General features: G+C 37.6%; 1 protein-coding gene across 1 annotated transcript in view; it reads right to left on the bottom strand.

The window, feature by feature from the left end:
* The window catches only part of arhgap15 (Rho GTPase activating protein 15), a 728,119-nt gene that overhangs the window by 467,823 nt on the left and 235,054 nt on the right, over positions 1-25,242 (bottom strand). The window lies entirely within an intron of this gene.

Raw genomic sequence — 25,242 nt, 5'->3', positions numbered from 1 at the left:
TTAATGTTATTATTTCTTTGTAAATGCCTTCAAGTGAAAGAATCTCAGTGTAGTATATGGTGTCATATACATACTTTGATAATAAACTTACTTTGACTTGACTAAATATGACAAAATTATATGAAACTTAGTAATTTTTACAACCAGCAAATGCATATTAAATTCAAGACGTTTAGTGCCTGACAGCAAGATAGATCTGGACATCAGCACATTTATATGTATTTTTCCTGGGAAAGGTTGTGTTGAATTCTTACTTTTGCTCTCCTTCTTATACGTGCCTGTTATATACACACATATTCTCAGTGGTGTCAACTAACCTCTCCTCAGAAATGACCTCTGTAATCTATGCTGCCTGTTCAGAACTCTCAGAACAGTAGCTGTCTTTCAAACTTTGCAAAGCTGTAAGTGCACCTCCATTTTTATGTGAACTGAAAGAATTAAAATTAAACAGCAAGTATCTCTAATAAAATAATAATAATATAGTTCATTCTTTAAAATCACCATTAAAACTGTAAAACATTAAGTTATATATATATTGGTGTTCAGTTTGGAAAAATAATGCAATATTTTAAAGAAGTCTAATTAATCAGTTCAACTATACCTAAAGGTATCAGTTACATGGCTCTGCAGAAAGGTTGAATTATATGGTTATTACTGATAACTGCTGACCAGTCCCATTGGCTTTTTTTTTGCTGAGCTGCACTGAAGCCACCACAGATACAATATTTCTAACAGCTTCAGTGTTGCGTTTCAAAAATCAATGTGATTGAATAAAGTCTACTTGCAGGAGTCACTGAAGCATTATACATAGGGGGCTTGTGTTCCTTGGCACATGTTACAGCGTACAGACAAAAAAATAACATATTTAGAGTGCTCTAATCAATAATAAAATACTGGCAAGTACAGCATTTTTGGAATAATTTGCAAACACAAAACCAAACAGCATGCAGAGGACTTTTGGTGCAAAGTAGCTCTTGACCTTATAATGGTGATAAACATGTGAATTGGAGATGACTTTACTAATCCAGTGATGGAAGGAAAGACAGACCTCAGATACAAACTATTTTCAATTAATCTGCCATGAGTCAAATTGAAATAACTTGTTTCTGAAATAGTGTTAAATTCACTTACCATCTACATTACTGTGCAAAAGTCTTAGGCACATATACAGTATAAGCTAGAGATTTTATTGCACTTTACTGCTGCAGCATAAAAATAGCAAATTTCTTGACATTACGTGAGTGTTCATAAACCTGATTCTGATATGGATCTCTATTGTTTACTGCAGTTGGAAAGGGGGCAGGGAGAGGGGAATTATGGTTGGGAAAAGGGGAAAGGAGAGGGAAGGGAGTGGGAAGCACCAGAGAGACATTCTGTAATGATCAATAAACCAATTGTTTGGAATCAAATGACCTTGCCAGGTGTCTCAGGGTTCTGTCTCTCTGTTTCCATGTCGCTACCCCGCCCAACACTTCTTTTCTGCCACCTGTCCTACTTTGCTCCTGCCAGATTTAAAAACTCACTCTCTGCTCCATGTTGACAAATACAGTACTGTGCAAAAGTGTTAGGTACATATATATATACTAAGAATTTAAACAGTACTCTACTTTCAGAGCAATTTACTAAGTATCGTCTGTGTCAGTGGTGTAGTAGTATTCACACCCGGGCTTGGGAACAAGAGCTCCTGTTTACAAATCTAGCTGGCTCCTTGCACATTTTGCATCTGTGCAGAGTTGAGTGTCGAGTAAGCAACTCAACCTCATAAAACAGACAAACACTAAAGAGGCGACAAGGCCACTGCCCAGTGTGACAAATAAGGTGCAGGGAGGTCTACTAAATATAACAAGTAACTATATTATTGAAATATTGTGGCACATATTAGGTCCAGATTTTGGATAAAGCTTTTTATCATCAGAACAAAATGAAAGTGGACAATATCTGGTGGTGTTGCTTTATGAGGCAATCTATTGCTGTCAGGGGTGCACTGTTATTCTGTAAGTATATTTTTCAATAGATTCACCAATGAAATGATTTTACTGCTGTGAATTTAGGTCCCAAGTCCATTAGTAACTCACCAAAGACTCAAAAAAAAAATTAGAGCTGGTGTCATCAAGAATTAATGAATTTTGAACATGAGTGATAAATACTGATGAACAATGACTTTCATCGCAAAAATTTAGTTTTACTTCTGTCAGAAGTACTATTGGAGATTTTATAAATATTTTACTATTTTTAAATCATTTTTTCACCCTGTTCCTATGACCAAATTCGTAATCAAGCTTATTTTTTTTCTGGTCATTATTTTTTCAGCATGCACTTTCCACAACCATCTACATTTCCATGTCCTACATTATTCTCTATCTCAGTGAGGATTTTCCAATCTTATTGGTTGAAGAGCCTCAAGATAGTTTTACCTGCTCATGGAGATCACAAGTCCTTCGATGCTTGTGCTGGATCAGATATAAACATCTTACTGGTTGGAAATTCATCAGCAATAATAACATTAACTGTGCTTTGTAGCTATAACTGTAACATGTTATATTCTGCAGCCAAAATTCATCCATTGAATGATTTGCAGAAGCAGAGTACTTACCTAGTTAACTATATATTGCATTTAACACTGTCAAATAGGAAATATATTCTTAGTAAATGTGCAATGTAAGCTATGTTTAAGCAGAAGTGATGTACTTAAACAAGTCTTTGAAGTGTAGTTTCTAATCAGCATTGATTGCTATTCAGATGAACTTTTGACAACATCATGTCTACTTTTGGTTTTGGGTGGGATTGGGCACTGAGCATTGCATTTGTGCATGCCATTAATGGAGTTGAAGAACACCTTGTGTGCAATGGCTGTCAATGAGTAACTGGGTCTTCAGTCAAAAGCTTTCAATTGGATCTTGAGCTACAGTGTATCTGCAGAACTGTTCATTATTTCAGAATCACACACAAAAGAAAATTTGCAGATGCTGGAAGTCCAAGCAACACACACAAAATGCTGGAGCAACTCAGCAGGCCAGGCACTATCTAGGAAAAGAGTACAGTTGATGTTTCAGGCCAAAACCCTTCGGCAGGATTAGAGAAAAAAAAGCTGAAGAGTAGATTTAAAAGGTGGGGGGGGGGGGGAGAGATGAGAAAGAAACGCAAGGTGATAAGTGAAATCTGAAGGGGTGGGGGATGAAGTAAAGAGCTGGGAAGTAAATTGGTGAGGGGAAAGGGGCACCAGAGGGAGATGATGGGTGGGCAAGGAGATAAGGTGAGAGAGGGAGAAAGGAATGGGAAATGGTGAAGGAGAGGGGAGGAGGGGGCATTGCTGGAAGTTCAAGAAACCGATGTTTATGCCATTAGGTTGGAGGTTTCCCAAACTGACAATAAGGTGTTGCTCCTCCAACCTAAGTGTGGCCTCATTATGACAATGGAGGGGACCATGGATAGGCATATCGGAAGGGGAATGGGAAGTGGAATTAAAATGGGTGACCACTGTGAGATCCCGCTTTTTCTGGCCGTTGGAGTGTAAGTGCTCGGCAAAGCAGTCTCCCAACCTATGTCGGGTCTCATCAATATACAGTAGGCTATACTGGGAGCACAGGGCACAGTGAATGATTTCAACAACCTCACAGGTGAAGTGTCCCCTCACCTGGTAGGATAGTTTAAGGCCTTGAATGATTGAGAAGGAGGAGGTATAGGCGCAGGTATGGCATTTGTTCCATTTGCAAGGATATGTGCCAGGAGTGAGATCAGTGGGGAGGGACGAATGGACAAGGGAGTCATGTAGAGAGTGATCCCTGCAGCAAGCAGAAAGTAGAGGGGAGGGAAAGATGTGCTTGGTGGTGGAATGTACAGGTTACAGAATAAACTGAAAGAATACAAATTAATTCTGCATGTATATAGATTTGAACGTGAAATTAAAAAATAATGTAAATCACAACCTCAGTTGCACCATGGATGCTGTTTCTATCCATTGCATTTATTAACATACATTAGAATATATGGATAAAATATAGGGGGTGTATTTTATAGTGGACATATTCAGTCCATGAACTAATGAAGTTCATGGAAAGTGTTTTCCAAAAGTATTAACAAATGGGACAGAACGAAAGTAAAGTTAGAAAGTGATTATTCAAAGTTGATTCACATGAAGTAATAATACTAAATATATTAGCTTGTTGCACCCACTGATCAATATTCAGTGTCCTGTTACACTTTACTTTTAAATTAATCTCAGAAACCAGAAGCAGAAAAATAAATAATCAAAAGATACAAGAACAGTATAAGGACTCTTTTTCTTTTATATGAGATTGTAATCTGCGATAAACTACTTCAAATAAGGTGGAAGGAAATTCAATCAAAATATTTCAAAGCCAATTGTATAAATTTGTGATGGACCTAAATAAGGGGCTACAGAGTAAATATAGACAAAATCATTAATTATATGTTGCTAATTTTGGTAATTCTCTCCCTACTGGGACGAACGAGGTCCAGCACCTGGCTGCATGGTGTGCCGACAACAACCTGGCCCTTAACACCCAGGTGACCAAGGAGATCATTGTGGACTTCAAGCTTGCTAGGAGCCACAGTCACGTCCCAATCTACATCAACAGAGCTGTAGTGAAGCGTGTATTAAGCTTCAAATTCCTTGGTGTCCACATTTCCGAGGATCTTACCTGGTCCCTGAACTCCTCCATCCTGATCAAAAAGGTGTAACAGTGTCTTTATTTCTTGCGGAGCATCAGGAAGGCTCACCTCTGTCCCAGGATACTGACGGACTTTTACCGCTGTACCATTGCGAGCATACTCACCACTGCATCTCAGTGTGGTATGGCAATTGTCCCGTATCAGACTGCAAAGCACTCCAACGTGTGGTGAAAACTGCCCAGTGGATTATTAGCACCCAATTGCCCACCATTGAGAACATCTAGAAGCTTTTGAAGTGTTTTACAAAGCGCTATACTCCAAAATTCCAGGGGGAAGCATAACCCAAATTGACACCTTCTTGAATTCTCTTGAGTTACCCACTTTAAGCGAAGATCAAAATAGAACGATGACTGCTGACATAACTGAAGTTGAATTAAAAGCTGCAATTAGTAGGCTTAAATTAAGCAAGTCACCAGGATCAGATGGGTATACGGCAGAGTGGTACGAAGAATTTTAAAATGAGTTAATTCCTGTTTTACTCCCCACACTGAACTGGTCTCTATAAAAGGCACAAATGACATCCAGTTGGAAGGAAGCGATAATCTCAGCTATACTGAAAGAAGGCAAGGATAAAATGGAATGCGGGTCATTTAGACCAATATCCATTCTTAATGTAGATTATAGATTATTTACCTCCATCATGGCCAAATGATTAGAGGAGTTTCTACCCATACTGTTACGTAATGATCAGACAGGTTTTATATGACAACGCCAGACACAAGACAATATATAAAGGACACTTCACATTATGGATCATATACAAAAAAAATAAAATCAAAGCAATAGTGATAGGCATGGATGCTGAAAAAGCATTTGATTTGGTTAATTGGAATTTTCTTTACAGAGTTTTACATAGATTTGGTTTCCAAGACACAATTATTAAAACTATACAGACACTATATGACAATCCTACTGCTAGGATTAAAATCAATGGATATTTATCAAATAGTCTTACCCTAGAAAGGGGCACAAGACAGGGTTGTGCAAGGTCACCACTACTCTTTGCGCTATATCTGGAACCATTAGCTCAATACATCAGACAAAATGAAGATATCAGGGGAATTACTATTAAAGGGACAGAGCATAAATTGGCTTGTTATGAGGATGACATTTTATCTATCTAGGGCAACCAACATACTCATTACCTAATGTGATGCAATCCTTTGAAAAATATGGTCAATTATCAGGATACAAGATCAACATAGATAAAACCCAATTACTTTCATATTACTATAGCCCACCAAGAGAAATTGAAAGATGATACCCCTGGGCATGGCACACAGAGTCTTTCAAATATTTGGGCATCATTATGCCAAAAGATTTGGCAAAATTATCAGAATGTAATTATCAGCCTCCATATAAAAAAATTAAGGAAGATGTGGCAAGATGGAGCCTGATTCCTTTTTTCTGTCTCAGTTCAAGGATTGAGTCTATTAAAATGAATATACTGCCCAGACTGTTATATCTCCTTCAGACCCTACCAATAGAGATTAATCAAAATCAATTCAATGAATGGAACAAGATGCTTTCAAGGTATATTTGGCAGGGTAAAAGGCCTAGAGTTCATCTCAAAACTTTGCAATTAGCAAAGGAAAGGGGGGGGGGACAGGGCTTGCCTTCTCTTAGAGATTATTATTTTGCAGCACAGTTGAGAGCTGTGATATGTTGGTGCAACCCATCATATGACGCTCAATGGAAAAACATCGAGGAATGAGTGCTTCCCATCCCCATACAAGCAATATTGGCTGATAACAACCTGCAAATGTACATAAATACTATTGATAACCCATGGGTGAAATTGACTCTTAAAATATGGAAAAACACTATAAAAGGATATAATCTAGATGGAGATATTGAAATTCTTAAATGGTGTGCCTATGACTCTGATTTTACACCAAATAAATTGGATGCTAGATTTAAGGACTGGGCAGCTAAAGGAATAACAGTTCTTTGCAACATAATGAAAGAATGAACACTGTTCAGTTTTGAAATGCTTAAAGAGAAACTCTTATTAGAAAAACAAGATTTTTATCGGTATTTACAGATGTGACAATATGTAAATAAGATGCTTAAAAATGTAACCAAGGCAAATACGTGCTTGATAGAGCTCTTTAGAAAAGCATATAATTCAGATAATGGTAGTAGAATCATTTGTAGCATGTATAAGGGGTTGTCAAATCTTAAAACACATTCGACTTCATACATAAAAACAAAATGGGAGAAGGAAGGAGAGATAATTATACCTCAGGAAGAATGGACAACAATATGGAGATATCAATGTAAGTGTACCAGTTCACAGAAATGGAGGGAGTTTGGATGGAAAAACTTGATAATATATTTTATTACACCCTCTCAGAAATCCCATTATGATTGTAACCTCTCTATTTGCTGAGAAATTGTGGAAATCAAAATGCAAATCATTATCATATTTTTTGGGACTGCCCTGTTATCAAAAACTATTGGAGGGGGATACACAATGCCCTACAAGACATCTTTAAATGTGAAATACCCTTGGAGAGTAAGACCATATATTTTGGATATATACCTCAAGAATGGTTGAAAAGAGATAAATATTTAAGGAATATAATGTTGGTGGCTGGTAAAGAGACTCTTACTAGGAAATGGTTATCACAGGAGAGCCCAACTTTAAATACATGGATAGAAATTACAATGGACATTTACAAAATGGAGAAGATAACAGCATCTGTTATTCATAAGCTGGAACAACTTGATTCATATTGGGAAAAATAGTTTAACTACATAATGCCTCATAGGCCTGATTTTATTCTCACAAATCAATGAATCTGTTGTAAAAAAAAGATCACTCCCTACTTGTACATATTTCTTTCCTTTTGCTTGTTTTTTCTTTCCACTCTTTTCTATAAGTGTATACCCCAGATAAATATTTTGTGGAGATTTTGTGATATATGTGATTATAAGATGTATATGTACAATGTCTGAAATACATCTTATGGAAATTTTTGTTTGATGAACTTAAATTAAAAAAATAAATTACAAAGAGAACATCTACCGTAAACGCTGCCTGGGCAAGGCAAAAAGCATTATCAAGGATGCATCTCACCCTAACCATGGACCTTTCACTCTTCTCCGATCCAGTAGGCACTACAGGAGCCTCCGCTCCTGCACTAGCAGGCACAGGAAGAGCTTCTTCCCTGAGGCTGTGACCCTGCTGAACCTCACATCACAGCGCTAAGCAATATTTCACCCATATTGTACTGTCTCAGTACTTTTATATGTGTGTGCTGTAGCACTTACTTTTTATTCACAGTTATTTTGTAAATAACACTATTCTTTGCATTTTTGTTTAGATGTTAAGTGCATTTCATTGGCTTTGTATCTGTACTTGGCACAATGATAATAAAGTTGAATCTAATCTAATCTTTAAATTGTATTATGCAAAGGTTCTGTAGTTTTTAATAAGTATAATTAACTGGATAACAGACTCAATAAAGCTGAATGATCTCCACTCCTTCATATAGTCAAACAGAAGGATCTACAGTTGCAGTCATGTGAAGCAAAAGATAAATTGTAAGTAGTCAAGATGCAGGATCTTTATCTGATATATTGTCTATTCTTCTACCTCTGCAGCTGTTTAGTTAACTTGTTACGTTCCTCCATGAGTATGTTTTTTACTCTTTCACATAACAACATCGTACAACAATGAAGAAAAAAAGTGATTCTAAGAGATGTCAGAGCAGTGCGTACAGACCGAAGATTTCCATTTAGATTTTTATTCACTGGGCTAAAATTTCTTGATTGACCTAACGATCTCTATAATTAGGTACTTTAACAAATATTTTTCTATGGGAGTCTTCCCACAATTACCACATAAATCAGAGCAATAAAATGTTTTTTTTTTTTATTCAGCTTTCCCAACTCTAAAAATGCTGTCACCAGGATTTCATTTCCATGAAAAGCCATGATGAAGCAAACTCTCAGTATTTTCTGTTCCAGTTTTTGGAAAAAGGTTAACTATGGGTTGCTTACACCTCCAGTTTCCTTGAACTATATTTCCTATCAATTAAACTGAAAAATATCCTCTCATTTTCCATCTTGTGCCAGATTAAACAACAGGCACACACACAAGAATGTGCAACAGTTGACCCTTTCCGTCCGAACTCCCTCCTACAACTTGGCTGAGCGATCAAAGCTGTGAGCAATATTTTTTGGTCTGAAGAATGCAGCAACTAACAGCTCAGCAGTACACAGGCATTTGATACTTTTCACACAGTCTCCATAATGACTTTTCATGTTCCCATTTTGATACTGCTGGCATTTTGCTCTGGTTAAGTGGAAGATGCTCTTCAGTTTGTAGGTCTTGTCTCTCCATCATAACAGAGCTCAATGGATTTTGGAGCTTTCAGTGTTGAGGGGAAGATTCCATTTCTTTGCTCTACATAAAATTTGATGGTACTTATGGAAGGGAAACAGGCCACACAAATTAGCAGTTCTTTTCTGATACATGTTTTTTTACATGAGCTTTCTCTCATTTATTTTCATCAAACCACTTCAATATTTCTTTCCCCTTATGCACTTACCTAATCTTCTCCTCAATGATTCACTTGTTCAACTATTGTCCAAGACTGTAAATTCATGTTTGAAAAGGCTTTTTGAATTCTCTGTTGGATTCATTAGAGTTTACATTACTTACATGGACCCTATTCTGATCTGTCATTTAAGTGAAAACATCAAAACATAAAAAACAGAGCTGCTACAATCTCACCTAAGCAGGTCTGAAAATTTTACTGGCTCTTTGTGTAATGTTCACTTTTCTGCCTATGTTCCTTAATGCCTTTAGTATTCAAACAGCCATCAATATCAGTCTTGAATATACTCCAAACCTAATCTAATATATCATGCCCACTTTATCATTTACCTTGTACATTACATAGTTAAGCAAAAGCAACTGCAAATTTGAGTAGTGTTTTACACTTTACAGTCCAAGAAACATGGACCTTAATATCTATCCTGTCAACCCCTTATTAATTCTTGTACATCTCAATGTATCTCCTGTACTGTTCATCTTATCATTTCTTATCATCCAGAACCAGGCTTTCCAAACCTTCTTTTCTGCCATGGACCCTTACCATTAACTGAGGTGTCTGTGGATCCCCAGTTAGTAGCCCCTGTCCTAAACTCAGTTGTAAATAAAACAACTGTAATTGATCTCCTTTAACTTAATGTTAACCTAGGGTAGTTTATGGGATGGCATGGTGGAGATACCTTACTACCAAAAGAAGTGTCAGTCACTCCTTCCTTCTGCTAGCCTGCAGGTCACGTTTGAGCAAGGTGTGGCATTTGCTTAGCCCCTCCCATCAGGGGCATGTGAAGACATGGCAGCTGATGGTGGCTAGTGGTATGAGCAGCTGCTGCATATCACAAGCCCTGGTCATGCAAACATCAGATTGCCTATGTCATATGATACAGCACATAATGATGATGATGAGGGCAATTTGATGTCTTTGTTTCATCTATTGCCTTCTTGACAAGATGGACATGAGTATGTAGTTTCTTTTCCTTAAATAGGTAATATACAGGGTGAAAGTAAAGTGGGCATGATATATTAGGTTATGTTTGAGCTTGGTTGAAATAACCATGCAAATAACATTCACTGGTCAAAATTCTACTCCAGTGCAACATATACATTGCTGCGCAAAAGCCTAATGCACATATATATCACTGAGCTTTGATTACCTGCCTGCATTTCCCCTGTCACTATGAAAATATAGTTCTGTTTTTGCTTTTTACTACATCAGTGTATGGCATGGTCCAATGTGTGGCTCAAAGTCAAAAGTTTTTCACTGTATTGCAATACATTTGAGAATAATAAACCAATTCCATCACAATCTCACATCAATTTTGGATCTACTCTGAAGCTGAATCTGAATCCCATCCAGCAATTGCTGTTGCAATTGTTTGCATGAATGTTGTCATTTATAGGAAGTGTTTAAATAATAATATCCCAAAAACTAGACTGAGCACCACTGGAACACTATTGTGGTTGAATAAGTTGATCACACTCAAACTAATAACCGTTTTGGCAAAATATTGGGAAGCAATTAGTGCTTGTAGAACAGTACTCCAGGAAAGAATCAATGTGTTTTCAAGAAGAAGAAATGAAAAAAAATTGGCAAGAAGGAAAAAAAAGCAGAAAGAAATCATAATGAGCCTCAGTTTCTGGATACACTTTCAGTTAAATGTTTGTGTACAGCCCAAAATATGTGGCTAGTTTCCATTAGTGAACCATGTACCATTTTCACAATGCATGAGAAAGTCACCTTTCACCCATTCAAGAACAGAAAATTTGTGTGCACAATCTGGGTCATGACTCTTGGCTTTTTGCTATCCTTCTCATCCTTATGTGAATCTTATATTTTCCTAGATTTCTACTGTTAATAGTTTCCTATCCAGGGATTGCATATTAGTGATTCTCTTGACACATTTCCATCTATTTTTAAACAACAAGGAACGTACTATAGGAGCTCTTCCTAAAGACTGCTGTCCTGTACAATTTGTGTAAGAATGCAGAGGAAAAAAAAATGACATTCCACTTATTCAATTTCAGCTACATGAATCAGAGAAGTGAATTCTTAGCAACATTACAACAGACTGCCTTAACAGAAAAGCAATATTTTATTAAGAGCCATACCAGTGTGTTAACGTACCATTTGCTGTTTACAAAGACAGTCAGCACAACGCTATACTGCAACCATTCTGCTTCTCATTCTCCTCAGTTATGGCAAGTTCCTATTTCCAAGAGATTTCATCAGGCACGTGCCAATCACCCTATCTCTTCTTCATCTCTTGGCTTGGATTTACTTTAGCTTCACAAGTGGTTAATGCTCAAAGTTTATGAAGAATGACAATTTGTGGAAGTGTCATCTGAATAATTAATCTCATTCTTGCATGAGATCCAAACATTGGAATGTAAGGGTTTTCCTGAGATACAAGAACATTGGATGAAGTTATATCATGTTCTCAACAGATCGCCAGGTTCATCACTGTGACATATTAACTGCTAACACAGCTGTGATATGCTAAATCTGCACTGACCAAAATTCAACCAGTTATATTTTTTCATTGATTATATCATAAAAAAGAGTGAACCTCATTCAGTCTTCCTGTTTATCCCATCATAGGGTTAATGCAGATTTTTAAACCCTGTACTGGCAGTCTGTGCCAATCAACTGTCATTAGTGTGACAGCAATTTTGGCCCAGCTAGCAGTTGGTGAACCTTCTAGCTATGGTGAACTCCAGCCCACCGCCACACACACCTGGAGACCTTGTAGTTTTCATATATGTTTCCTGCTGTGTTTGCTCACTGTCTTGTTATTATTGATGCTGGATTTGGGTAGGAGTCTGGTATACTTAATCATTCCATTAAATTTAAGATAGCCACTGTTTCTTATTAGATATCCAGGACTGGTGACAAGTCCCAATTAAAGTCAATTGTTCAGCTTTTATTACTATTTTGAATCCTATCACTGGGGTGTAAAATAACTCTGACCTTATTGCTGTTACATTAGCCATTCAGTTCTAAGAGTCCCTTAAATGGCATAGATCATGTTATAGCATGAACTTTGCAAATCTACAGGCCTAATATTTTTCATGAATAGAAATATTAGTTGGTAATTCATATCTACTTATATTTAAGTTCCATTTCAAGCAAATAGGCCAAAAGCATATAATTTATTTAGAGGTACAGTGCAGAACAGGCCTTTTCTGCCCAATGAGCCTCACTGTCCATCAACCCACTCATTTAACCCTAGCCTAATCACAGGACTATTTACAATGAATAATCAACCCACTAACCTGTACCTCTCTGGACTGTGAAAGGAAACCAGAGCATGCAGAGGGAAGAATGTACAAACTTTCTTTCAGAGGATGGCAGAATTGAACTCTGAACTCCAATGGCCAAACTGTAATAGACCATAAGACATAGGAGCAGAATTAGGCCATCTGGCCCATTGAGTCTGCTTCACCATTCAATCATGGCTGATCCTTTTTTCTATCACCTCCTCAACTCCAGTTCCTGGCCTTCTCCTTGTAACCTTTGATGCCATGTCCAATCGAGAACCTTTCAACCTCCCCCTTAAATACACCCAACAACCACCTCCACAGCTGCATTTGGCAACAAATTCCACAAATTCACCACCTTTTGGCTAGAGAAATTTCACCGCATCTCTGTTTTGAAAGGGTGCCCCTCTATCCTGGGACTGTGCCCTCTTGTCCTAGACTCTCCTACCATGGAAAACATCCTTTCCACATCTACTTTGTCTAGGCTTTTCAACATTTGGAAAGTGTCAATGAGATCCCTCCTCATCCTTCTGAATTCCAGCAAGTGCAGACCCAGAGCAATGAAATGTTCCTCATATGATAACCTTTTCATTCCTAGAATCATCCTTGTGAACCCCCTCTGGACCCTCTCCAATGCCAGCGTATCTTTTCAAAGATGAGGGGCCCAAAACTGTTCTCAGTACTCAAGGCGAGGTCTCACCAGTGCCATATAAAACCTTAGCATCGCATCCATGCTCTTGTATTCCGGACCTAGAGCATCAACTTCTATTTTACCGTGGCTTTTGATTAAGCTGCAGTATATTCCGAGCATTTCTGATCTTTAATAGTTAACAAAGAAATATCAAAGGCATTTCTGGTCTTTAATAGTTAACAAAGAAATATCAAAGGCATTTCCAAAACTACCAACTACTTATATTCTCTTTAAGAAGTGGAGATACAGAAAATATTTATAGCTTTATGCAAGAACAGATGAAAGTGATACATGAAGTCCTTCTGATAGTTAAAGGACTTTTAGTCTAAGTGGCATGCTAACATGTTGCAATTAGTCATTGCAGAATTCCTGTAGAGTTACTGTAGACCATACAAATGAATTCTGCACATCAACTGCTCTATTGCCATTTAAGAGACAATGTTTTCCTGGATACTAAGCAGATAGGACATAGATTGACTGTATTTGCTGAAACTTGGTTTCATGAAATAGGCCAAGCAATCTACTAGTTTGGACCATTTATCAAACTTTGCTTGGCACTAGAAAATGGAGAACTGTCTGTCCAACTAATGTGTAATTGTAACCACTGTAGATGCTGTGGAGGATTCCTGTTTACCAATCCAGAGCATGAGTTAGTGCAAACCTCCCCTGAAATCTAATTAATCGAAAAGCTAATCTGTGGTCTACCGTCTGCATTTCAAATGGAACACGGTGTAATATTGAGCATTCAGTTTGCAGAGTCTGGAAAATAGTTAGGATAGAGGAGAGGGAAGGGAATATATTGCATACGTAATAGTTTTTGCAGATACTTAAAGCCTTGTGTGTTACATGAAATCCAACTAAGTTATGCTCAGTCCTTGAAGTAAGGCATACATCAACTGAGCTTGCAAAGGCAATGATTTTCTCTATTAAAAGCCCAAATTCAAGTGACCTATTTCATCACCAAGACCTGTAGACCTTGTTATTTTCACAGACTCCCAGTTATCAAATTTACAAGTAGCACAGATGTAGTCTTTCTTACTTAAATGTTTGTGACAGGCCAATAGCATCCCAACATTTACTTACTTTACGCTCTTCCATGCATTCCCTGAGGAATATCTCAAAATTTTGGACAGGGAACTTGGATGAGACTAATATAGTTATAAAAAAGAATAGATTTGTAGTGGGAAACTAACCAGAAACTTCAAATTTCTTTGTATGGAAACAGTTTGTATGGAAACAGTTGAGAGGGTCAAGACAATGTTTACTGCATGGCCAAATGTCAGCTTGTTTATTCTGTTTGGTGCATGCAGTTGCTTGTAAATGTAAACCCACAACAGTGATTTAAAGTTGTTCTTTAACGTCTGGGGAGAAAAGGATGTGGCCAAAATGTCTAATGAAGATAGAGAGAGTTATGATAGAGCAGATAAGGATTTACTGTTTTCACTGGCATCAGACTAGGGACAAGAGAATCTGTATTTCTAATAATTGCCAAAATAACCAGAGGGGAGATGAAAAGTTATTTTTAAATATAGCAATTGTTATAAACTAGAATGCGCTATCTGAAAGGGTGGTGGAAGCAGATGCAGTAATTTTGTTAGAAATTGGATACATTATTGAAAAAAAAGAAAAAATCATGGCTTTGGGAAGTGAGGCTAATTGGAGATCATATTTAAAGAACTGGCTCAGGCATGAATGGCATTCTTTTGTGCTGCATGATTATACGATTCAACACTTTGCGAGAACGAAAAGTGGTCTTGAATAGATCCACATTTCATTTTGGCTTTGTGTTGGCGCTTTTTATCCTGTTTTTTTTCTCATTAGTTCCATTTACAAGCAAAATGTTAAATCTAAATGTTCATATTTTTTTTACTGTTTCAAGAAACTTGAATTTAATTCAGAAATCCAAGTTTGGTATCCAGCCAGCCAAACAAAAAAATGCATTTGAACAGTAGATGGCAGCAAATTCGATTCTTCAAAAATGCAGACTGCCTTTCTATTTCAAACTGTTTTCTGAGAGTATATATATTTATAAATTTCAAATCTGGAATCGACTTTAGAACAGCCAAACCGGATCTGTTGGGGTGGTGGTAAGTTCATTTAACAAATTAAGTTGCTCCAGTTTCCACCCACATTCCAAAGACATGTAGATGGAGTTAGTGAGTGGAGTGCACATTATGTTGGCACCAGAAGCATGGTGATACCTGTGGGATTCCCTTTCACAATCCTCACTGTTTTGTTTTGATGCAAATGATTGATTTCACTTTACGTCCACGTGATGAATAAAACCAAATTTAAAGCAAAGATTAATTTGTAGCAGTAATGATCCTCAGGACATGGAGTTATAAATAAAGCCTAACTCACAAACATAAGAACCCTGCAAGCTTGGGAAAAGTCATCTTTACATCCCGTGAATTAAAATCATCCTGATCAGTCAGGAAAGTAATGAATAACACCATCGCTTTATTTCAACAGCAATCCCACCACCCACAACCTATACTACCTCCATACCAATTCCTGACTTTATAACCTGCTAAAATTCCCCAGAATCTGCTTATGTGTGTTAATGAGTGTAAGAAAGGCAAATACCAGGAACTGGTAGAGTACTGTCAGAGCCAGGGGTGGAGGGGACAATCTGTGCCTATACAGGTGGAGTTTAGAGGTTTGCTGGCTGCTTGCTCTGCAAAACTACTCCCTCCTTGATATTTCAGGGGCTGCAAAGAAAAAAGCCACTGAGTCCAGCACTGCTGAGTGAGCATCCAGATGGCAATGGATCGTGAGATGTGATCCGTGGACCAGTGCTGCTGGATCACAAGCCAGAGCCGGATTAACCCTTGCTGGTCAATTGGGCAAGATTGGCTGATGTTTGAAAACCCTTAACACCCGATGAGCTCAGCTTACATCACTGATGATGTGTCCCAGCACATCCTAGGATGTAGCTCAGCACCAAGAGCAGAAAAAAAAATCACTCCCTCTATTCCTTTCCATTCCCCAGAACAGTAAGCATGATTTTCTCATGTTACGTTTCTTCAATTGGAAAAAATGAAAACTACAGAAACTATGGCCACAGTGCACTTATGTTTATGTTCCTTGGCAGAGATTATACCAATTAAATTGTCAATTGAAATCTACTACACTTGAATAAAACCAGAGAATAAATTTTTCTAGAAGTATCGGACATAATTTGAAATGAAATTAATCGAATAAGCAGTATTATTTTATGTGTAATGAGAAGTTAAATCTCCATATGCATCAGTAAAAGAATTAAAAATTCAATACAATTATCTCTTACCAAGATGTTTATTGTTCTGAGCTCTGTGAATCAGTAGTAATAATATTTTACCTCAACATATTTCCAGGATACGTCGTCCAGAAATGCAGAGAAAAAGCAAATGATCAGCTTTCTTTTCTGGCTGTAATTGCTACCTAGAGGCTCCAAGGCTATATGTTAAATTATTTTCAGATAGCCAGCTTTTTCTGATTGAGTCAGAATTGAACAGTCCTTACGTAAGCTCTGGTAAATGTAATTTAATTTTCTTTCTCCACAGGTATTGCCTGATCTTTTGGGTATTCCTATCAGTCTCTTTGGGTTTACTTTTTCTACAATTAATGTACATTTGAGTTTTAGCAAGTCCTTTAAATTTTTTACTTGTTTTGCTTTCTCCCTGTAGCTTGCTTTATTGTTTTGGCATTGTGTCATCTCGACAAACTATTCATCTGCCATATTAGAGATTGTTGATACTGTAAAGCCAATGTGGGATATCAGAAACTCTGACACAGATTGAGTTGTTTGTACTTGGCTCATGGCCTTGAATTTTCAATGCCATCCTAAATATTCCTGAGTATTTTGAGCAGTCATTGATCAGGGATTCTCACAAATCAAGGCAGAATATTGCATGGTGAGTGACCCTAAAGAAGTTGTAGAGAGGAGTGGACACAGGCCAATGCATAACTGCCACATCCCTCCCCACTACTGAATATATATCAGGAATTGCATCAAGAAGACAATAGCAGTCATCAAAGATCCCCATCATCTGGGTCATGCCATCTTCTCACAGTTACTATCAAGCAGGAGGTGAAGGTTTCACACCACCAGGTTCAAGAACAATTACTTCATTTCAACCATTCAGTTCTTGAATCAACCTGACCAGTCTTTATCACCACCTCCGCTAAGCAACACCATGACCACTCTGCCCTTATTGCACTACAATGGACCTTGTTCTGTTCGAGTCATATTATTTCTTGTAAATCTGTTGTATAATTTATGTTTTTCTTGTGAATCTTGAGTTTCCAATGCTGCTGCAAATAGGTTTTCCCTTCCCCATGTGCATAGGACAATAAACCCTTTGTTTGACATCCTGACCCCTCAGGCCATTCAACTATCTACAAGGCACAAGTCAAGAGGATAGCAGAGTCATAGAGTAACTCAACATGGAAATGGTACTGCGACCTAAATGGTCCATGCTGACAACAGCATATTCCCTGATCAGCCCACTTTGGCCCATGAACCTCCAGTACCCTCCCCTCCATGTCACGCCTCTTCAATATTGCAGTTATACCTGCCTTAACAACTTCTTCCAGCAGCTCATTCCGGGGACTTACAACCTCTAGAAAGAAATTATTTCTCAGATCTCTTTTTAAATGTCTTCCATCTTATCTTGTATCTTGCCATCTAGCTTTGAACTCCTTAACCTTGGGGAAAAGAAAAAATCATCCTCATGACCAATTCCCCTCTAGATTTTATAAACTTCTTTGAGTTCAGCACTCATTCTTCTGTCCTCTAGAGAACAGAAATCCACTGGGACCAGTTCTTCCCTGTAACTCAGACCGTCTAGTCTAGCTAACATCCTTTTAAATCTCATCTGCGTCATCCCCACGTTGGCAATGCCTTTTCTATAACAAGGTGACAAAAGCTGTACACAATATTCCAAGTGCATCCTCACAAAGACTTACATAACTTCAATATAATATCCCTACTTCTAACTCTGATGCCCTGAGTAGGGAAGGTCAAAATGCTAGTTACCTTCTTTGCTACCCTGTGTACAGGTATGACTGCTTTCAGTGAACTGTGAACTTATATTCCCAGATCCCTCTGTCCCACAATGCTCGTCAGTGCTCTGCGTTTAACCACATTATTCCTAATTGGGTTTGACTGTCCAAAAATTCATCCCCTCACACTTACCTAAGTTGAAATGTGTTTGTCATTCCTCAGCCCATCTACATAACTGATCAACATTAAAAAAATGTATTATTGTAATCTCTTTCACAATCAATAAAACCTCCTAATTTAGTATGATAAACAAACTGGCTATTCATGCCATGTGCATTCCAACTAAGTTACATAAATCACAGATAACATAGATCCCTACACTAATACCTGGGGCTGATGAAGGTCAGGATGCTTAGTGCCTTCTTCACCATACTGATACTCCTGTGGTTGCACTCGCAGATCTCTCTGTTTCACAAGACAGGCCACCAGTTGAAGAACTGACTTTCAACCGTCACCCTCTGCTTGTTTTACCCTAATGGGATCGTGCTGCTCCTGGACTCTTGATATGACATTTTTTAAATGCCTCCTACTTGCCAATTGTTTCTTTGCATTTAAAGTGTGCCTTTAAGCAGTAAATTTTATATTTGAAAAAGCAGTTAAGAAAAAAGAGAAAAGTGAAGGGATTCATAGTTTTTCATCAGCATTGGAAAGTAAACTTAAATGGAGTTATCCAAGCTTCCTTCGAGTTTGGAGGAATGTAGCCTGGAATCTCAACAGCATCCACCGTCCAAAACGTTTATTCTCTGCATTACTGGTGCAATGCAGGTACTCATTGTAGCTGCTCTGTTGGCGGCCACCAAATCAGCAATCTCTATTACCAAGAAGGACATGGGCAGAAGACATTTGGAAATGATTTGCCTTGGGAAATGTTTTGTTGTTCTTTCATCATCGCAGGATCTATATCCAGTCAATAGAATACCTCTGGAGGATTGTCTTCACCAGAACTGCAGAGGCTCACCACAAACTCCTCAAGGATGATTAAAGCTGAATAATAAAAAAAACTTCTTCAGAATTTGCTGGCAATGGTTACCTTCTGAAATAAATAAATAAAATTAAAGAGAAATGTTGGTGTAGTTTAGCCAACATGTCACATATTGCATGTCAGTGCAGGAGTCCAAAATACCCAGGGAATTACAGTGGAACAATTCTGGCAGGAACTGTTACCAGTTTCCAGCAAATTTGAACCTTTGGTATGTGCAAGAATTGTTAATTCTATGTTTTAAAATAAAAATGAATTTGCAACTTTCCAATGTTGATGTGAAAGAATCAATCTTTTCACCCTTCTTTTATTTCTCCTCTGCTTTTATAGAAAATAAAATTTACTGTTTAAAGTAAAAATCATGAAGGACCTATTAAATTTTTCCAGCATCTTTTATTAACAGTAAGTGATTATTATATTTGTTAATCACTTAGGAAGTATTCTAGTAAAAACAAATCTTACATATACTCTTGCTTTGAAAATCAACAAAAGCAAAAGATTGCAGATTTTCCCCGGAAGTGGATGGTAGCTTCCATTTCTGATGAATGACCATTGGCATGAAACTGTCATGAGAACTACAAGCCTGTGCAAATGAGTCTGTTAACTGCTGTCTTATCAAGAATTGTTAAGCCCACGTTTCTTCTGTTTAATCTTGTCAAGTTTATTTTGACTGGCACAGGTTTTCTGCATACTGTGATTACTTAAAGTGGACTTTCGATTAGAGCTGATCACAGGGTTTCAAGAATGTTTAATCTCACAATGTCACTCAGCAAAGCTATCGATGTTCTGTTGCAATTCCTGTGAATGAATTCCTGTTTCTGTATCAACATGGGAGTCTGTCGTTCCTCCGAACCTCGGCTCAGTTGTTTGCCAGCACAGACGGTGACAGAAACATTTCTTTCTCAATATATTATAGTTCTTCAATTGCAAGAGCGATACCAACTCAATAATAAGAAATTATTAAAGAACTAGAAGTATTAACACAGGCTTTAAAAATATCAGCCAGCATATGTGGAAATTCAGTATGTATATGCAAGATTTGCACAATTAAAGAAAATATGCACACAAAATGCTGGAAGAACTCAGCAGGCCAGGCAGCATCTAGAAAAAGAGTACATTTGACATTTCAGGATGAAACCCTTCTGCAGGATAGGTTTCTTTTTCTAAATGCTGCTTAGCCTGCTGAGTTCCTCCAGTATTTTGTGTGTATATATTTTTAAAATTTTGTTTATCTTGCATATACTGAATTTCCACATATGCTGGCTGATTTTGTTTTAAAGAAATGAAAGCTGTCAGGTGTGTTTATGGGTTTGATATCCACTCAGAAATTGAATAGCAGACGGGATGAAGTTGTTCCTAAGTCACTGAGTGTGTGTCTTTAGGCTCCTGTACCTCTTTCCCAACAATGAGAAGAGGATATGTCCTGGGTGGTGGGGGTCCTTAATGGATGCCGCCCTCCTAAGGCACCATTCCTTGAAAATGTCTTGAAGATGTCCATGATGGAACTGACTAATTTTACAAGTTTCTGCAAGTTACTTTGACCTAGTGCAGTAGCTCTCCTCCCCCCCCCACCCCACCCACCACATTAGCTGTGATGCAGCCAGTCGGAATGTTCTCCATGGTACCCTTGTAGAAGTTTTCAACTGTTTTAGTTGACAAAGCAAATCTCTTCAAACTCCTGATGAAATACAGCTGCTGCCTTACCTTCTTTACAGCTACATCAATATGTTGCATCCAGGTTAGGTCCTCAGAGATATTGATACCCAGGAACCTGAAATTGCTCACTCCCTCCACTGCTGATCTCTCTAAGGGGATTGGTTTGTTTTCCTTCATCTTACCCTTCCTGGTCCACAATCAGCTCTTTGGTCTTACTGACGCTGAGTGCAGTTTTGTTGCTGTAATGCCACTCAACTAACTGGTTTATCTTGCTCCTGTATGCCATTTCATCACAAACTGAAATTCTGCCAACAATGGTTGTATCATCAGCAAGTTTATACATGACATTTGAGTTGTACTTAGCCACATAGTCATGGGTGTAGAGAGAGTAGAGCAGTGGGCTAAGCACACATCCCTGTGATGTGCCAGAGTTGATTGTCAGTGAAGTGGAGGTGTTAATTCTAATCTGCACCGATTGTGGTCTTCTAGTTAGGAAGCCGAGGATCCCGTTGCAGAGGGAGGTACGTAGGTCTCAGATCTGTAGCTTTTTGATCAGGCCTATTGGAATGATTGTGTTAAATGTTGAACTATAGTCAATAAACAGCATCATAACATAAGTATTCGCATAGTCCAGGTGATCCAAGGCTGCGTGGAGAGGCATTGAGATCACTTAGAATTGAGTATTTAACAGTAGATAAAGACAGCTGTACAAATAGAAATTTTGTAAAAGAAATGTGGAACAATATTAAAAGAAGATCTGGAAACCTATTCATGTCTTCCTTATCATGAGTAATCATGAAATAAGCTCTGTATTGTACAGATTTTCTTAGAGAATCTTTCATTCACGTCACTTTTGATTATGATCTAAGAATGAAAGTGAAATGTAAATATAAACTAGGGCAATACCAAAGAAAGTTCCTTGTGATTCAAAAGTTCGTTTCAGTCTGTGTTGCCTTTAAGGCATTTGTTTAGTTTATTATATTTTTGCTTTAGTAATCCGTTTGTTATCGTTTTCTAGTTAAAGTTAAATTTGTTTAAAGTAAGTTCATTGTCTGTGATATATCACGGCATGCGATGACGTCACACCCGGTTTCTCCGCATCTTGTGGGAAGAAAACGGTTTGGAGAAACGGGTTTGTGCGTGCAGGATCAGTGTGAGAAAAGTTTTCTTTCTATGCACTAGAAACATTAGTGAAGCAACACCGTAAGTTCATGAGATAATCGACATGTTGAATTAAAAATGTTAATGCTGATTCTGTTAAAAGTAATGATCGGTGATAAAGTTTATGTTTTTTGTTATTCAAAGAATTGCGGATAGTTCGTGTTGAAGTGTATTTAAAGCCAGTCGATGGCATATGTAGATTCTGACTGTACGTTGCACTTTAATGTAATATAGTTGTTGTAGTTTTACTTTTGCAAGTATTGATGATGTAAATGTGATGTCAAGAAGGAAATAAATACTATATATATTTTGTATTGTTTTATCAACAGTTTTCACTATACGTTAATGTGGAAGAGTGAACAGTAAACGGTTAATCTTAATGGGACCGCCTCATTGATTGGTTTATGCTTGGTGTTTAGTTCAGAGTTCTTTTACACCTGTGCGAGAAAACTACACAGTCATTTCTTATTTTTGGAGATTGCTAACTTGACAATTGTAACCATTTGTAAAGGTACGAAATTGGATTTAGACAGAAAATCCTATCCTAAACCAACTGTGTTCACAATGATCATTCATTTTATGATACTCCTTTTCATATCAAATATGAATAGGAAAGTCATGCACAGAAATAACAGTATCATTTTCCAGAAACTCTTGATGCAAGTTCATGGAAAGTATAAGGAAAGAAGTGATAATTATTAATCAGTTTCAGATAATACTATGCTGAATTTACACATGAAACGCTAGTTAAATTTCATTATGTTTAATGTTTTTGGGGTGGCTAAATCTGCCTACAGATTGTCATATTTTTTTTTCCAAGAGTAAAGCAAGAATTAGGGATGTCTCTTTTTTGGAAACTTCATCTACCAGGGTCTGAATCTCATGTTGAGTTAAATCTCTAACTTGAAAGTAAAGAAAAACTTTTTCAAAACTTCATGAACTTTAGGCAGTTTCCAAAATAGGTGAGTGAGCCAGAATATCAGGTACCCAATCAGTGGATGAAGATGGAAGTACTATGAAGATGTATGAGAGGGGTATGGAGAGCTATGGTCCGAGTGCAGGTTGACTTGACTAGGCAGAATAACAGTTCAACATGGACTAGATATGCTGAAGACCCTGTTTCTGTGCAAAAGTACTTTATGATTCTATAACATAGGAGAACGCAGATATTGGATTCTGGAAACAACAATCTGGAGAAATTTAATGGGTCAAGTAGTGTCTGTGGGAGGAAAGGAACTGTCGATGTTTCAAGTTGAAACTCTGCATCACAAAATATTATCCTTGAAGTGTCCAATTTATATAAATACACACTTGCATAACACTTTGGTTGATTACATACAGATTATAAATACTTGAGAGCTTGTAAAGCAGTATAATGCAAACAGCATAACGATAAATCAAATACATGAAAAGTGCAGCTCAAGTAGTATTTAATTGTGATCTGAACATTGAAGCAGTTTTACAGTCTACAGCTTACCAGATTTTGCAAAATTAATATTACACGGTTCAAGAAAATACAGAAATTTGTAGAGGTTCTGTACTACATTGATCACTACAATGAGAAGCTTTGAGTGCTGTACCTTAGACTTCAAGGAGCTCATTGTACAAGGTCATCTTTGAAACCAGACTTGGTATCACTTTTCTGCTTCTTAAGCAACATAATTACTTGGAACTTTGATAACATAATACTGCTTTCTTTTAGCATTTTGGGATTGAAATTGATTTTCTTTTCTGGAGTTAAATGTGAAAATGTCTTTTACTAGCTCACTTCCTATCACTCAGAAAATTGCACCGGACATCTGTCTAAGTTACCATTCTGAGTGCTTTGGGCAAATGAGATAACATAATTTTCTGTCCATTCCCCCCTTGCTAGAGAACTTGGTCATTTTGTCTTGGAAATGATCATAATGTTGCACTCTTAGGGAAATCTGAAATTCCAATGACAGTGCCAGCTCTTCAGCTCTCTTTCTGTGGCCTCTGGCACAAGACCAACAATCATCTCTCCCCCAATCTTTCCGAAGGCCCAGGCTCACACTCCAAACTCACAATCCCATGCTCTTATACGGAAACTTCCAAATTCACCAGATGTCACCACTTACATTATCACGGTCTCCAATCCTCAGTATGATCTCTTTCCATCTTGCACGTGACTCATGAAAAAAAGCCCCAAAGAACTCCCCATAATCCTGGTTTACGGAATAAGCACGGCAATTCTAATTCCTCACATCCAAATCAGTAGTCTGCAATGTTCATCTCCACACTGCAGAACTGAAGCACAGGCCAACGAGCCTATCACTCTTTTACTGGCTGCAGAACATGCCTGAATATGTCCACGGCTGGCAGCAACTCAGACTATTGAAACTATCCTTCAGACAAATTAGTGGTTTATATTTTTAATTAAGGAAACGAAAAGCAGCTATTTTGTCATACTTAAGGTCTTAAACCTATACAGAACTAGTAGGGAAAGACAATAACCTCTCATTGGTCATTGACAGTCATTGTCATAACAGTCATTGACGCCCAGATATAATGCATTCCACTGTGCACCATTTTTAGGTGCACTAACATGAGTGAGCCAAAGTCATCAAATAAATTAAATTAATAAAGCAACAAACTGTGTTGGTTACAGTCCAGTGTCAGAGAAGCTGAAGCAAAATCTGAAACTAGCTATGGACCCTGCCCACCACATTTATTTGGTTTGGATGCAGAGTGATAACTGAGCTAGCAAGAGATATGCAGGACATTAGGTATTGATTGGAATAATAAATAATCATAAAGTATTAAAGCATGCAGAAATAAAAAGGCAAAAGTTTGGATTGTAACAACATGATACCTACCTGTGGTCACTTGTAATTATTACTGTCACGGTGACATGTAATTGTTCATCTTTCATAGTTTCACATTCAAGGAAAATAGAGATTGGGCTAGAAGTTTGGCCACATGTGTGTTCAAACATGCACTCAACACATTGCATTTCTGCGTCTATAATTGCTTTCATTGACTTGAATGGAGTGAACGATTTAGATATATGTTTCAGCACTACTCCACTCTATACTTAGCACATGGGACTGCGGACAAATTTGTCTTATTTTTGAAGAAAATTTGTTGATATGAAACATTAGCTTTCTGTTTCTTACAACAGAAGTCTGCCCAGCTGAGTATTTCCTGCATTTTCTGATATACTTTATATTTTCAGC

Source organism: Hypanus sabinus, chromosome 5, assembly GCF_030144855.1.
Source record: "Hypanus sabinus isolate sHypSab1 chromosome 5, sHypSab1.hap1, whole genome shotgun sequence".
NCBI lineage: Eukaryota > Metazoa > Chordata > Chondrichthyes > Myliobatiformes > Dasyatidae > Hypanus > Hypanus sabinus.
The sequence above is the reverse complement of the archived record's forward strand: the minus strand, read 5'-3'. Positions and strand labels throughout refer to the sequence as shown.